Source organism: Lissotriton helveticus, chromosome 7, assembly GCF_964261635.1.
Source record: "Lissotriton helveticus chromosome 7, aLisHel1.1, whole genome shotgun sequence".
NCBI classification, from domain to species: Eukaryota; Metazoa; Chordata; class Amphibia; order Caudata; family Salamandridae; genus Lissotriton; species Lissotriton helveticus.
In genome coordinates this window covers 760,925,483-760,940,621 of record NC_136068.1, presented here as the reverse complement: position 1 = coordinate 760,940,621, position 15,139 = coordinate 760,925,483, and positions in this window count along the sequence as shown.

Genomic DNA, 15,139 nt, shown 5'->3' with positions numbered 1-15,139 from the left:
TAGGCCAGAACAAGACTTGGGACAGACTTGTTCCACACTTTCACTGACCTCATATGTCAGAAAATGTCAAGGAGTTTTGTCGCTCCTGTGTCACTTGCCAAGCCAGTGGTAAGTCAGGTGGCACAACAAAGGCCCCCCTGATACCACTACCTGTGGTGGGGGTGCCCTTTGAACGTGTTGGAATAGACATTGTGGGTCCCATGGATCCTCAAACAGTATCTGGGCCCAGATTTATACTGGTGGTAGTGGATCATGCCACCAGGTACCCAGAGGCAATTCCCCTAAGGACCACCACAGCACCTGTGGTGGCAAAAGCCCTCTTTGCAGTTTTCTCAAGAGTGGGCTTTCCAAAGGAGGTGTTATCAGACAGAGGTACCAACTTCATATCTGGATATCTAAAAGCAATGTGGAAGGAGTGTGGAGTAAACTACAAGTTTACCACACCCTATCACCCACAGTGCAATGGGCTTGTGGAGAGATTCAACAAGACCCTCAAGGGAATGATAAAAGGTTTACCAGAGAAGCTCAGGCGGAAATGGGACATCCTTTTACCCTGCTTGCTCTTTGCTTACAGAGAGGTCCCACAGAAGGGGGTTGGCTACAGCCCTTTTGAACTTTTGTTTGGCCACCCTGTGAGGGGTCCACTATGTTTGGTGAAGGAAGGATGGGAGTTACCTCTCAAAAAGCCTAAGCTAGATATTGTGGACTATGTACTTGGTCTCCACTCCCGGATGGCTGAGTATATGGAGAGAGCATCCAAAAATCTGGAGGCAAGCCAAGAATTACAGAAAGATTGGCATGACCAAAAGGCTGTTCTGGTTGAGTTCCAGCCAAGGCAGAAGGTGTGGGTGTTGGAGCCAGTGGCCCCAGCAGCACTCCAGGACAAATGGACTGGACCCTACCCTATCATTGAGAAAAAGGGAGAAGTCCCCTACTTGGTTGACTTTGGAACCCCTAGGAGCCCCCACAGGGTGCTTCATGTAAATCATTTGAAAGCATTTGTGGACAGGGAGGACATGAGCTTGCTCATGGCCACAGATGGGGAACAGGAGGAAGAGAGTGACCCTCTCCCAGACCTGCTTTCTCAGAACCCTGATGATGGTTCAGTTGATGGAGTAGCCTTGGCAGGCAGCCTCACTGACCAGCAGCAGATGGACTGCAGACAAGTTTTGCAAGCCCACAGACATTTGTTTTCACTCACACCCAGTCAAACTAACTGGTGCACCCATGAGGTGGACACCGGTGACAGTCTGCCTGTGAAGAACAAGATCTACAGGCAACCTGACCATGTCAGGGATTGTATAAAGGCTGAGGTGCAAAAGATGTTGGAGCTTGGAGTGATTGAGCCATCAGAGACCCCATGGGCAAGCCCAGTGGTCCTTGTGCCAAAACCTCAGACCCAAGATGGAAAGAGAGAAATGAGATTTTGTGTGGACTACAGAGGTCTCAATGCTGTCACTAGGACAGATGCACATCCCATTCCAAGAGCAGATGAGCTCATTGATAAATTGGCTTCTGCCAAGTTTCTGAGCACATTTGATTTGACAGCTGGCTACTGGCAGATCAGACTAGCTGAAGAGTCAAAAGCCAAGACAGCATTCTATACCCCTAGTGGACATTATCAGTTTGTGGTAATGCCCTTTGGTTTGACGAATGCACCTGCCACTTTCCAAAGGTTGGTGAACCAAGTCCTTGCTGGGTTGGATGACTTTTGTGCAGCATATCTTGATGATATTGCTGTCTTTAGCTCCACCTGGGAGGATCACCTGATCCACCTGAAGAAAGTTCTGGAGGCCCTGCAAAAGGCAGGCCTGACTATCAAGGCTACCAAGTGCCAGATAGGGCAGAGCAAGGTTGTATACCTGGGCCACCTAGTAGGTGGAGGTCAGGTTCAGCCACTGGAGAGCAAGATCCAGACCATACAGGACTGGGCTCCTCCAACCACCAAGACACAAGTCAGAGCCTTCTTGGGCCTGACTGGGTATTACAGGAAGTTTGTGAAAAACTATGGGTCCATTGTGACACCATTAAATGACTTGACATCCAAGAAGATGCCAAAAAAGGTTCAGTGGACAGTTAGCTGTCAAAAGGCATTTGATGACCTGAAGAAGGCCATGTGCTCTGCACCTATCCTGAAGAGTCCTGACTACTCCAAACAGTTCATTGTACAGACAGATGCTTCTGAGTTGGGGGTGGGAGCTGTGCTTTCACAACTTAATCAAGATGGTCAAGACCAGCCCATTGCTTTTATTAGCAGAAGGCTGACGCCCAGGGAGAAACGTTGGTCAGCTATTGAGAGAGAGGCCTTTGCTGTGGTTTGGGCCCTGAAGAAGTTGAGGCCATACTTGTTTGGTACTCACTTCCTAGTTCAGACAGACCATAAGCCCCTCTTGTGGCTAAATCAGATGAAGGGTGAAAATCCCAAACTGCTCAGGTGGTCCATTTCCCTACAGGGGATGGACTTTACAGTGGAGCACCGCCCAGGGACTGACCATGGTAATGCAGATGGTCTCTCCAGGTACTTCCACTTAGAACATGAAGATTTATCTGGTCAAGGTTAGTTTAATGTCCCTGCGTTTGGGGGGGGGGTTGTGTAGGAGAGTAGGGTCTGCTATCCTATGGTCACCCCACATCTTTGCTTTTTGCTTCACTGGTTTTCGACTACTGAGGCTGTGGGCCTGCTAATCAGACCCCCAGCCTGCTGTTATCTCTCTAAATTAATAATACATGTGCTATAGGTACATACCACAATTGGAAATGGACTCCTTGTCAGCCCCTGTACCATGCACTATAGGTGCTCAGGGCATAGGTGCCACCAAGGCCTACCAGGGGCTGCAGCATATCTTTTGCCACTCCTGGCTGGTTCTTAAATTGACACAACTGGCTGATCACTCAGCTGGGGCAAGTTGGTGTAATCACCTCTTGCTTAGATATAGTATACCTATATCTAAACCTATATCTGGACACATATAAACCTGTGAGTCACTCCTATGGAAGGCCTTATCAATCCTGGAGGCAGAGTGCGTGGTTTAATGTGAGATGGAGCTCTAGCATGAGCTGAGCCTGTCTGCAGCCGTCGGGAACAAATCCCTAAGCTGTTTCAGGATAATGCCATACCATATACTATTAAGTGCATTATAATCCTCGCGGTTATATAGCAACTTTGGTTTGGCTTTATCAAAACATGTCGTGTAAGGTGTCATACGATTTGGAATACTATCCCCTCGCCAGTTCTGGCGACGAGGATAGCATTCCACCCCTCTAGAAGGTGAAAACATGTTACTTTACTGAAATGCGGTTAATTTCTAAAAGAGCCTCAGATCCACATAATGGATGCTTCTGCCACAGACACAAGTCTGACCCCCTGAAGCTGACCGAAACTCAGCCAAGGGGGCCTGGACAAAGGGTTTCCTGTCGCAGGGAGGTGTCACACCCCCCCAGACAGGAGATAGTGGATTGTAGCAGGGAGGTTTGAAAGAAACCAGACACTGCATGGGGAGCTGATAGAGCGCGCGAGGTCACCCAGCCAATAATTTCGCCGTTTCCGGCTTCGGGCCCATATATTTTCAATTCACACTATTCATTGACAGGGTGACTTCACGGGCTGCTACCAATTTGTGTGAATTCCCTACTGTTGTTCCTCAGCGTACCCGACTTACCATCCCCCGACACGGGTACCTATGACCTCAACGGATCAGGGAGCTAGCTGTAAAAGGAAAGGCAGCAAAATACCAACCCAAAATGACATTCAATACTGTTGTAAAATGACCACGGACAACTGGAAGTTTTAAAAGCTTTATCTAAAGTTCGTTTTCATTAAGCATCAAGTTTACAAGAATAAGGCAATCAATAATCAAGATAATGAAAAGTACATAACTATAGAGAAATAAAGTCAGGGTAATCATGAAAATACTAATATGATATGCAACATGAAACGCTATGCATTCAGGGTAAAAGTGCTTTAGACAAATTAATTAAGGCAGTTCTAGACCATATCAGAAAATGACAAACTGCAATGCAAAATATGATTTCTAAAAGGTAGGGTAACATGGGAACACGTTATGAAAAATGCAAATGACTTTATGATTCAATAGTTTGCGGCAAAGCATGGAAAAATCAACATGTGCAAAGGTGTGTCTTTATTGAAGCAAAAGACAGAAAAATAGAAAGGTGCAAGTTTAAAGAGTTTAGAGCGATATTTACCTAGACCGGTGTGTAAACCAAACCCTGGCCACGGGTCAGTTAAGGACCGGAAACCCTCAAGGAAGGATACCCCTCAAAGGACAGCAGGTGCAGAATGGACACCCCGGACAGGACAGGATACCCTCAGATTAGGAATCAGGACAGGACCCTCAGGACAGGACAGCAAACCCTCAGGACAGGACCGCTCAGGACAGGACCACACCCGCAGTTTGGAAGCAACGCCTGCGCTCCACCCTCTCTGCAGCTATCGATCAAGACCCCGATTGGATCAGCGAACTCCCAGCAAAGTGCTTCGCCAGCACTTTAAGGTTCAGTAGAACCTTAGTCTATGGTCAATCTCAGACAGAGTGCTCCGCAGCGCTCTGTATCTTCAGTCACCTATTGAGTACGATGGGTCAGTGACAGGTCAGCTAAACCAGACAAGTCGGACAACTTCCCTAGGTGAACCCAGGGTAGATATACAGTTTGGGGACGGTGTACCACCCCCCAATGTTGCAAAGTGTCAGAATCCCTCAATTTGGATTGGTCCTAAGGTAGGCTTTGGGTAACACACCAATCATAACACACTATTTGGATGCTTAATTTGCATCTTTTGGGTACCGCCTAGCAAGATTGGGGTTCCCATGAGAAACTGCAGAGAAATACAATATAATTTTACATTGTTGCTGAATAGGGACACATGACTTCGTTCTGCTGGGTTTGCAGGTCAGTTCTCAGGAGCATCTTGCCCATCCCTGCCAGCTGGCCAAGTTCCATCAGCCAAGGTTGTCAGTTCCCCAGACAGAGGAGCATGCGCAGAAAGGCCCTCCAAGATGGCATGTGGCCCATGTCAGACCCCCATTCCCCGCGGTACATGAAAAGTAAGCGAGAACAAATTAATACATAGAAATAACATTATGAAAACACATCACAGGGTTTGTACTTTCAACTTATCACTAAGAAATATACTTATGCAGTCTAAATGTTAGCTACATATAAACAAGCACAAGAGCAGTGGCACGAGCAGTACCACGTTACAGGCAAAGCTATGTATTACGCATGCGCATAAATTTCCCTCCAAACCTGCAGACGCGTCAGGACACGTGAGTGTGGCTGACGCATGCGCAGTAACTAAATACAAGCAGCGGCCATATTAAATGACTCGAGTAAATTATTTTAGTAAAACACATAGGCAAGCGTCGGGCAACCTCGTTTAAACACAGAATAAACGTTAGTAAGACGTACAACTTATTACTGGATTACACATAGACGAGGTTCATGAATTCGGCAAGTCGCAAAATATGCGAAGCTTTGCTTCATCAATCCCCTCTTTGATGATATTTACTATCATCACAAAAATAAATGGAACCAGATGCCAACTTCTCACACCTTATACATCTCTATCTCTTCCAACAATTTGCTCAACTTTTCTTTCTCATCTTTAGTAGGGTGAGAATTCTTCACCCTTTTGTATATCTGATTATTCATTTCCTCTAATTCAAGCTCATCCACACTTCGTTTCACTCCTCTGGCATTCACTTGATGCTTTCCGGTGTGCTTGCGACATTTGCAACAGGCAAATATGAAAAATAGGATAAGACCTATAATTCCAATTGGCATCAGTATCTTAAACAATAAGCTTTTACCTAAGCTAGCAAACCAATGACCTACATTTGAGAGACCATCTACCAGTCTCTTCCAGGCACTGTCAACCTCGAGTGGTTTGAGTTCCTTTGCCAAATTAGTAATGTTCTTCACGTATCTTTTGAGCTGCACACTTTTGTCCGGAATATAAGTGCAACAATGTTGCGCCTTCAACATCCGGCAGACTCCGCCCTCCTTTGCTAATAAGGTATCAAGAGCAAGTCTGTTCTGCAAAACCATTGATCTGATCGCAACCATTTCGGTATTGACCAGCAGAAATCCATGAGCTGTCTCAGTAGACAACACATCCACTATAGTGGACAATTTGCAAATTCTGTGAGTGTTCAGAACCACTCCCACTCCAGGTATCAGTGCACTGAAAATACTACCCATTATTTCACCTATGCTTTCTCTTTTACTACGCACTAAGCCATTAGTATTTTCACTGCTTCCAGCAACTCCATTCACATGGTATATTTTCGGGAAGACAATGCCAAAATAGCAACTTCCATACCAGTGATCCGGCAATTTGAAATAAGCCTTGTCCCCACAGATATAATAAATTCCAGGAAACACAGGCTCTGACTCATTTTTGAAACCCCAACCTCCAATTACCTTGTAATTATGTTCGCATTCACTGGAACCAATGAAAATGTTATTATAATAGCTAGTCTTCTCGCGGTGAAGACATAGCTTGCCTTTCTTTTCAAAATCCAGCAACAGAGCAGGACCCGCCCCACCAGTTGAGGTGCCTTCCATGTTCTCTGCCCACCTTGGTCTTTTCTGACTTTCGTCATTTGCTTTCTTTTGTATTTTAATTCTCCTTTTCTCTGCCATGTTCAGGAACATCTTTTCCTGCTCACGCAAAGAACAAGTCAAGTTATCTCTGTGTGCGTCACCTATGTCAATATCACCAATAGTCAGGAAATAGTCTCCCATATATCGTATTACGTCGCTTTTTGTATGTACATGATTCAAGTTCCCACGTATAGGAAGCTCAGAAAAGATCACGTCATTATTAGAGTAATAGTACTGTAACGGTCCTCTTTTGTAAAATAAACTAGCTAAAATGCTACAGGAGATTCCGTATGTCAGCGGCAAGTGATGGTATGTCACGCCTTCAGCTACAGAAGTAGGTAGCTTCATGCAGACATAGCAATCTTCAATTTCCATAGTCTCTACATAGTGTATTAACAAGTTTGCGAAAACATTTAAGCGCGTCTTTTTTTTTTAATTCCATGATAATGTAGTTCTCCCTCATCTGATGCTTCTAAGTCTTGTTTTGTTTGTCTCAGTGCTCTCTCATGTCTTGCTACACTCTGTGTTGTCAGCTCCTCACTGTCAGTATTTACAATTTCGGTAGGGACAATATTAGTATTTTTGCTTACAGCAAAGGGAATGAAAATTGTTAGTCCTATCCAGAGTAATATCAGGACAACTATACTACAGACACATACCTTGCAGCATGTTTTGCAACAGCTGCGACTAGGTCTACCATTCACGTTTGAATCAGACATTTCGGCTTCAGAAGAAGTTTCTCAACCCCTCTTTGTGACTTTACACGAGTATTTTACTTTGTGCAAATTCACGGTGGCTCGTCTTCTTCTTCGGCAGAGTACTCAGGGACGGGTTCTCCGTCGCTCTCGTCAGTTAGATTAAGATCTTCAAATTCTTCCAACACAAGTGTCCATTCAGGTGACTTGTACCTTTTGTTTTGTTTCTTTATTCGATCACTCCTTCTTTTGGAAGTGTCTTCTGGTTGTCCTGCTATGCGAGCACTTCTCCTTTCTTCTGCACGTTTTTCTTCTACCGTTTTTATTCTCAGTCTCAATTTCTTTATGTATCCAGGCTCAATGTGCTTTCTTTTCTTAAGTCTTTTAGTTGGTACTTGGACTTCGTTTTCTTCTCTTGCCCTTTTGTTTTCATTAGTTTGTGGCAATTCTGTTTCAGTTTCTTCCTCTTCTATCTGACTATTTCCAGGACTAGCATCTATTTCTTCTGCCTGGTTACTAATCTGGCCTTGTTCAGGAGAATTTTGTTTTTGCTTTTCAAATGTCTCTGTTTCTGTTTCCTGAACACGTTCTTCTAATCCTATCTGATCCTGTTCAAGCACTTCGATCTCTGGACTTTCTTCTGCTCGAACTATTACGCTATGTCTAGTCTGTCCCTTCCCGATATCAGGAGTCAGTGGAGGAGTATCAATCACTTGCTCTGTATCCTTCACTTGTTCAGTCTCGAGTACTTGCTCCGTATTATTCACTTGTTCTGTATCAATCACTTGTTCTGTCCCTGTCTGACCTTCTCCTTCCTCGGTTTTGATGTGAATCTCAAGATTCTGAGGTTCTTCGCCTGTGCCTTGCTTTTCCTCTCTAGTCCACTCTCTACCTTCCCAAAGTCGCTCACTTGTTCGAATGGGGTCTTCAGTGAGATCAATCAATGGAATCCACTCCTCTGGCCATATGCTCGGCAGCTCGTCTTCAGCTACTTCTGGCTCATCTTCTTGGACCCCTTCAGCAGGCTGGGCTCCTGGTAGTTCGTTATCAACTATTCTTGGGCCAACATCTGCTGATTCTGCAGCTCGACTGGTACTGGGCTGTACGTCGTCAGCTACTTCTGGTCTGGCTCCTGCAGAGTCCTCTGCTGGACGCCCTTCTTCTTCAGGCTCCTCGTCTGGTAATACCTTCTGGGTGTGGCTGGCGTGTACCCAGCGTGGAACCCCTGCACACTTTACTGCTGTGGTAGTTACCAGGATCACCTGACGTTTCTCTCCCCACCTTGGCTCCAGGCAGCTCTTCCGAGTATGTTTCTTTATCTTCACCCAGTCCCCCGGGACCAGTTTGTGGAGGGGAGTCGTTGGATTGAGAATGGCGTCTTCTCCGATCTGGCGAGAGATAGAACGAACTTGGTCACCCAATCTCTTGCAGTATTCAAGCACCAAATCATCAGTAATACTCAACAGTTTGCTTCCTGGCACCCATGCTTGTCTCATCACTCTTCCCATAATGATTTCATGGGGACTTAGGCCTGTCTTGCGGTCAGGAACACTTCTGAGTCCCATCAGAACCAGGGGCAGGGCCTTCACCCAGGTCAATTTAGATGCATCACACAGTTTTGCTAGTCTGTTTTTGATAGTTCCATTTATTTGTTCCACTACTCCAGAAGCCTCTGGACGGTAGGCACAGTGAAGCTTTTGTGAAATTCCAAAGGCCTTACAGAGTTCGTCGATCACTTCATTATGAAAATGTGAGCCTTGATCTGATTCAATAGTGACTGGAACCCCGAACCTAGGTATCAGTTCTTTCAATAAACACTTAGCTACTGTTTTTGCGTCATTTTGGGGAGTAGGGAAAGCTTCCACCCACTTTGAAAATAAACAGACCATGACAAGGACATATCGCTTCCCTTCACAACGGGGCATGGTGATGAAATCAACCTGTATTCTCACAAAGGGACCCCCGGACTTCCCAATTTTTCCCAGTTCCACCACTGTCTTCTTCCCTGGGTTCATCTTTTGACATGACAGGCACCTCTGGCAGAGGGACTCTGCTACTTTCCTGAATTTTTTACTGTACCAAGTCTGTTGGAACACTAGAATCATGGCGTCCCTACCAATGTGTGATCCTTCATGTATCAATCTCGCCATTGTGCTAAGTAAGTGTCTAGGTAACACAGGCATACCAGTTGGGCCCAAGATGACACCATCCACACGTCTTGGTCTACACCCATCTTCCTTCCACTTCTCTCTCTCTTGCCAAGGTGCCGCCTGCTGCCACTCTTTCACTTCATCCCATGTAGGCACTTCTTCAAACACCTGAAGTTGGCAGCTGGTTCCTGGCCCCCCTCGTTTTGGATTTACGATATACCGATCTCTGGCGCACCATTGGGCCACTCGATCAGCAAAATCTTTTCCCAGTGATACAGTGTCCATGCTCTTCTTATGAGCAACACACTTCACCACTGCCAGTTCCTTTGGTAACTGGATTGCCTCTAAAAGGTCTTGAACAACTTTTCCATTTCGTATTGGGGTACCTGATGAAGTCAGGAACTCCCTCTGTAGCCACAACTGGCCAAAGTCATGCACAACCCCATAACAGTACTGACTGTCAGTATACACTGTTATGCGTAGGTTCTTCCCAATTTGGCAAGCTTTTATCATAGCAATCAATTCAGCTACTTGTGCAGACTTTATGTGATATAGATAACCTGCTTCTTCAATTTTGGTTAAGGAGACTACCGCATAGGCAGCACTCAGGCCTCCTTGTTCATGTCTTAGACATGAACCATCCACAAATAATTCCTTGTCATGCACAGGCAATGGTGTTTCTTTAATGTCTGGACGTGGCTTGGTATTGAATTCTGTTAAATCAATGCAATCATGCTCATCATCCACCCCACCTTCCATATCCATTGGGTCGGGGAGTAAAGTGGCAGGGTTCAAAATACTGCACCTAACAATGTTTACATTTGCAGCACCCACAAGAATCCTCTCGTATTTAGTCAGCCGACTAGGGGTGAGATACTGAGTTTTTGTTCTGGTCAGTAAAATTACCACTCCATGTGGGACATACACAGTTACCGGATGTCCCATGACAATGGACTCACTCTGCTCTAAACTTGCGCAGGTAGCAGCTACTGCTTTCAGACAACCTGGTAATCCAGCAGCCACTGGATCCAGGGTGGCAGAGAAATATGCCACAGGCCTTCTCGTTGTGCCATGATCTTGTGTCAGGACTGACAATGCACAATTATCACGAGTGTTACAGAATAGGGCAAATTCTTTGGAATAGTCTGGCATTCCCAATGCAGGGGCTGTACACAGACAATCTCGCAGTTTGGTGAAGGCTGTTAAGCCTTCATCATCCCATTCTACAACATCTGGTGTTCCTCTCTTGGTCATTTTTATCAAGGGCCTAGCTAGGACTGCAAATCCCAGAATCCACTGCCTGCAGTATCCTATCACACCCAGGAACATTCTGATCTCTTTCTGAGTACGGGGTAACTGCATCTTTTGAATTATTCTCACTCTTTCTGATGTTACTTTCCTGACCCCTTTCTCTATCTGGTGCCCCAGATATTTCACTGATTTTGCACAGAACTGTAATTTGTCAGGGGCCACTTTATGTCTTTTCTCACTCAGATGATTCAGGAGGGCAATGGTGTCAATCACACAATCCCTATGACTTTTAGACGCCACCAAGAGGTCGTCTATGTATTGCACTAGGACAGAGTTCCCAGGTAAGACCAAAGTTTCCAAACATTTTTTCAAGATCTGATTAAAGATAGAGGGGCTCTCTGTGTACCCTTGAGGGACCCGGTTCCAGACATACACGTGACCATTGAAGGCAAATGAGAAAAGAAATTTGCTATCTGGATGCAAGGGAATGGAAAAGAATGCATGACACAGGTCTATCACAGTGAACCACTCAGCATCCCAGGGAATCTGATACAGAATCACTGCTGGGTTCGGGACAATAGGGCAGCAGGGAACTACTATCTTGTTGACTTTTTGTAGGTCCTGCACTACTCTGTACTTGCCACTAGGCTTCTTGATGCCCATAATCGGTGAGTTACATGGGCTACTCATTACTTCCTGTATGATGTTTCCTTCTAGCAGTTTCTGTATTTCCAGAGTGACACCTGCTCTCACTTCTGCATTCATCCTGTAGGGTTTAGTATTGGGGTATACTGCATTGTCCTTGATTGCTATCTGGATGGGGTCTACGTTTTTCATTAACCCTACATCTTTCCCAGTAAAGTCCCATACCTCTGGCTTCACTGCTTCTTGGAGTTCTTTGGGCAAATCCTGCATGGTCATTCGTTTAATTTCTGAGTCAGGTCTGATTAACATTAATTTATAAATGCCGTCTTCATCTGGGGTCTGAATTTCAACACCCTTTGGAGTGCAAAAGATGGTACAGTTCATTTTGCACAGCAAATCACGTCCCAGTAAGTTCACTGGACTGGTGTCGCAAACGACAAATCTATGCATTTCCTTAAAGTTTCCAATTGAGATCTCCATGGGCTTGGTAACAGGAGTACTAATCAATTGATTAGATACACCCACTACTTGGATGGCTTCTCCCGAGAGGGGTAGGTTTGGAACGTCCACTGTTCTCACAGTAGAACGGGTAGCGCCAGTGTCCAACAGAAAAGTGACATCATTTCCGTCAACCTTTCCTTCAATGTATGGTCCGGACTGGTCTACCAGCAAGGAGGCGCCAAGTACGCACTCCTCGTCCTCCCCTCTCAGGCCCCGTCAGTACTGGTCATCACAAAGGAAGGTATCGTTCAACAGATACTGCGAAGTTGCTGCATTTCTGTTCTCATTGCTTTCCCAGACTGCTATCTCATCACCCTCTGTCGCTTTTCCCCTATGTACTTGCTTTGGAGCTCGGGGCACCTGAACCGTTTTTACCTGTGGTTGAGTCTTTCTTGGTCTTTCTTTCTGCGTCTGTGGAGTTAAATCAGGTGTTTTGGGGTTATCGTCAGGCAAATAAGGACACTCGTTACGCCAGTGTCCAATTTCTCCGCACTGGTGACAGGGAAATTTCTTCATAGCCTCCTCCCTGCTCATTTTGGGCCGGGGCTTACCTCCTCCCCCACCCCCAGGACTTTGGTTCTGAGTGTTTTTGACCATGTTACTCAACTGTTTTTCCTGCTGTTCTGCGAGCTTCACCTGAGCCCACATGACCTTTTCCTTGAGAGCCTTTTTCTTTTCTGCCATCTCGTCCTCGCAGTACTTTGCGTACCGCAGGACCTCGTCTACCTTTTTGGTATGCCAACAGATTTTATTATCCTTTATCCACTGACAAATTTCGGGTCTTAAACCGTTTACAAACCTGTAAATGAAATGCGTCATATCCTTCATCTCGATGTTATCTATACCACTGTATGTTTTAAACACCTGCAACAGCCTTTCATAATAGGAGTGCACTGTCTCCTCTCTTTCCTGCGTTGTTCTATCTATCCTGGTCCAATCAGTTTCCTTTGCTGGTACCTTATTTTTCAAATGCTGAATCACTTGTTCATATTTTTTCATCACCTCAATTGACGGCTCCCCTGTGGTAGAGTCCCTCGGGTACTCCTCACTAGGCCAGCCTATGGCAATTTTACACTCGGTCCATAGATCTACCGGGACCACAATGTCGAAAAATCCATCCAGGTCTTTCCACAGGCATTTTTGCACTTTTACGAACCTTTCCACTTGCCGGTACCAGTCAACTGGTTTCTCGCGTAATTTCGGGAAATCGTTAGTAAAAGACACAATATCCTGTCTGGACCATGGAACGTGCACATACCTCCCACCTGGCACTTCGCGCATGGGGCATAATGTTTCGGGCTTGTCTACTTCTCTCAAAGGGAACTCAGGGGTGGCTTGTCTGGATCGAGCCTCATCTTTCTTTCGTGCCCACCTGCTTTTCCATTTTTCCACGTCCCCCCATTTTTGCAAAACTGCAAGCAACTCTTTAATCTGCAACTTTTTCCCTGACACATTCAAGTTCTCTATATCCTTGTCTGAGAATTCAGCTCTGTAAGGCTTTTGCAAGGGCTTGGATCGGGAAATATCTACCCCCATACTAGCTGCAGTGTCTGTCAGTTTTTCGTGGAGCACCCTGGTACTTCTGGTAAGGCTTTTACACATAAACAGCAACTCTTCTTCAGAGTAGGTATTTAATCTGTCTAATCCCACATTTCCTGCCATTAATTCTTCTATTACTACCCTCAGCTTGTAGAGGTCTAAAGGTTTCGTTTGCGGAGCCTGTTTTTCTAATTCACGACTCCAAATTTCAATTTCCTCCGGAGTTACCACAGAAACACTCCTGGTACCTGACGTTGATTCTAATTTAATTTCTTTCGTATTAAAAGGATTATGCCTCGCCTGCACTCCCTTCCCGGTCTGTTTGTTTGGCAGGTCCAAAAACGCAACTTCGGACTCGCACTCACTGGACTGATCGTCTATCAGTAGGGGCTCTTGCCTCGGCGGGGCCATGATTGGGTTCATAACCGGAGGGTTTGGACTTCCTTGATTATTCCCATACAACGGAACCACTGGTCCGATTGTTATGGGAATAGTCAAAGCCTCAGGACTGGTATTTAACTGGGAGATTTTCTGAATTATTTCTGTCCTCTGTCTAGCTAGGGCCTCTTGCTCCCTTTCATCTAGTACTCTTCCTAACGTCCGGTCAGGTATCATCTGTGGGGTCAGGTGAGGGGTAAGACTCGGGGCAGTAGGATGCGTTTCACTTGGTCCCCCACCATAATTTGGTTTTGGGAACAAAGTTCCTGTGCCAAATGATGACCTGCGCTCCTCCCCATATGGAGGCTGCAAAAAGGGCATTCCTGAACTTAATGGCTTTTCTTCGTTTTCATAAAGAGGTCCGGGGAAAAAGGCTCTTTCACGGGAATATTTTTCCTCCGGGCTCACGGGCACTCTAGGATATATATCTCGTACCTCCGCGGGTCCAGGATTCTCAAAATAGGGCAGTACCTGACCACCTCCCCTCCTACTTAGGGATCTGTCCTCCTCCTTAATAGATGGACGCTGGGGATTCCCTCCTGTACTGGAAAGTCGGGTTCCCTCATCATAAGGGGGCGGACTTCTCGTAAAGATGTCATCTAACAATTCATCATCTGACTCCCCCAGGGCCCCCCAATGCTTACCCTTTTCCGTCCTTTTCTCTCCTGCAGAAGGGGTACCCGCTGGCATCATGGGAAACAGACCCTCAACAATCATGCTCTGTCTCCACTGTTTCATCTTTTTATCCCTGGTCTCTTGTTTCAGCCTTGGGTACCATTTGGTCAGACCTTTGTCCATTCGGGGTTTCTCTCTTTCAAAAGCCTCAATCTCCCATTCCTCTAATGCCTCATACTGCGTTAGTCTCGGTCTGGGATGTAATTCATTCATTCGGGTTCTCAAATTAAATAAAATCCTGCCATTAAAAGTACCGTCTAACGGAAAAGCCAATATTCCGTCATCTTTTGTGTACTTCACCCAATTTTCCAACCATACACAGGTATTGTACCCCCGGTCAAACATCATGAACGAGGCGGGAGTATTCGGTGGTGGGACAATAACGCCCTCTCTGGATTTAATCGGTTTGTCCGTTTTGAAATAATTCTTTACCCTATTTACAAGGGACATCTTTCTCTTAGCTCCGTACATAATATCGTATCTATTGGCTTTCCACTGATCCCTTTCAAACCCTTGGTTTCTTGGATCGGGTCTAGTCTCTGGACAATACGAGTGCCACATACGATTTCTACGCTTAACTCTGTTTACAAAGTCACCTCCAATCAGACTGCGCCTTGCAGT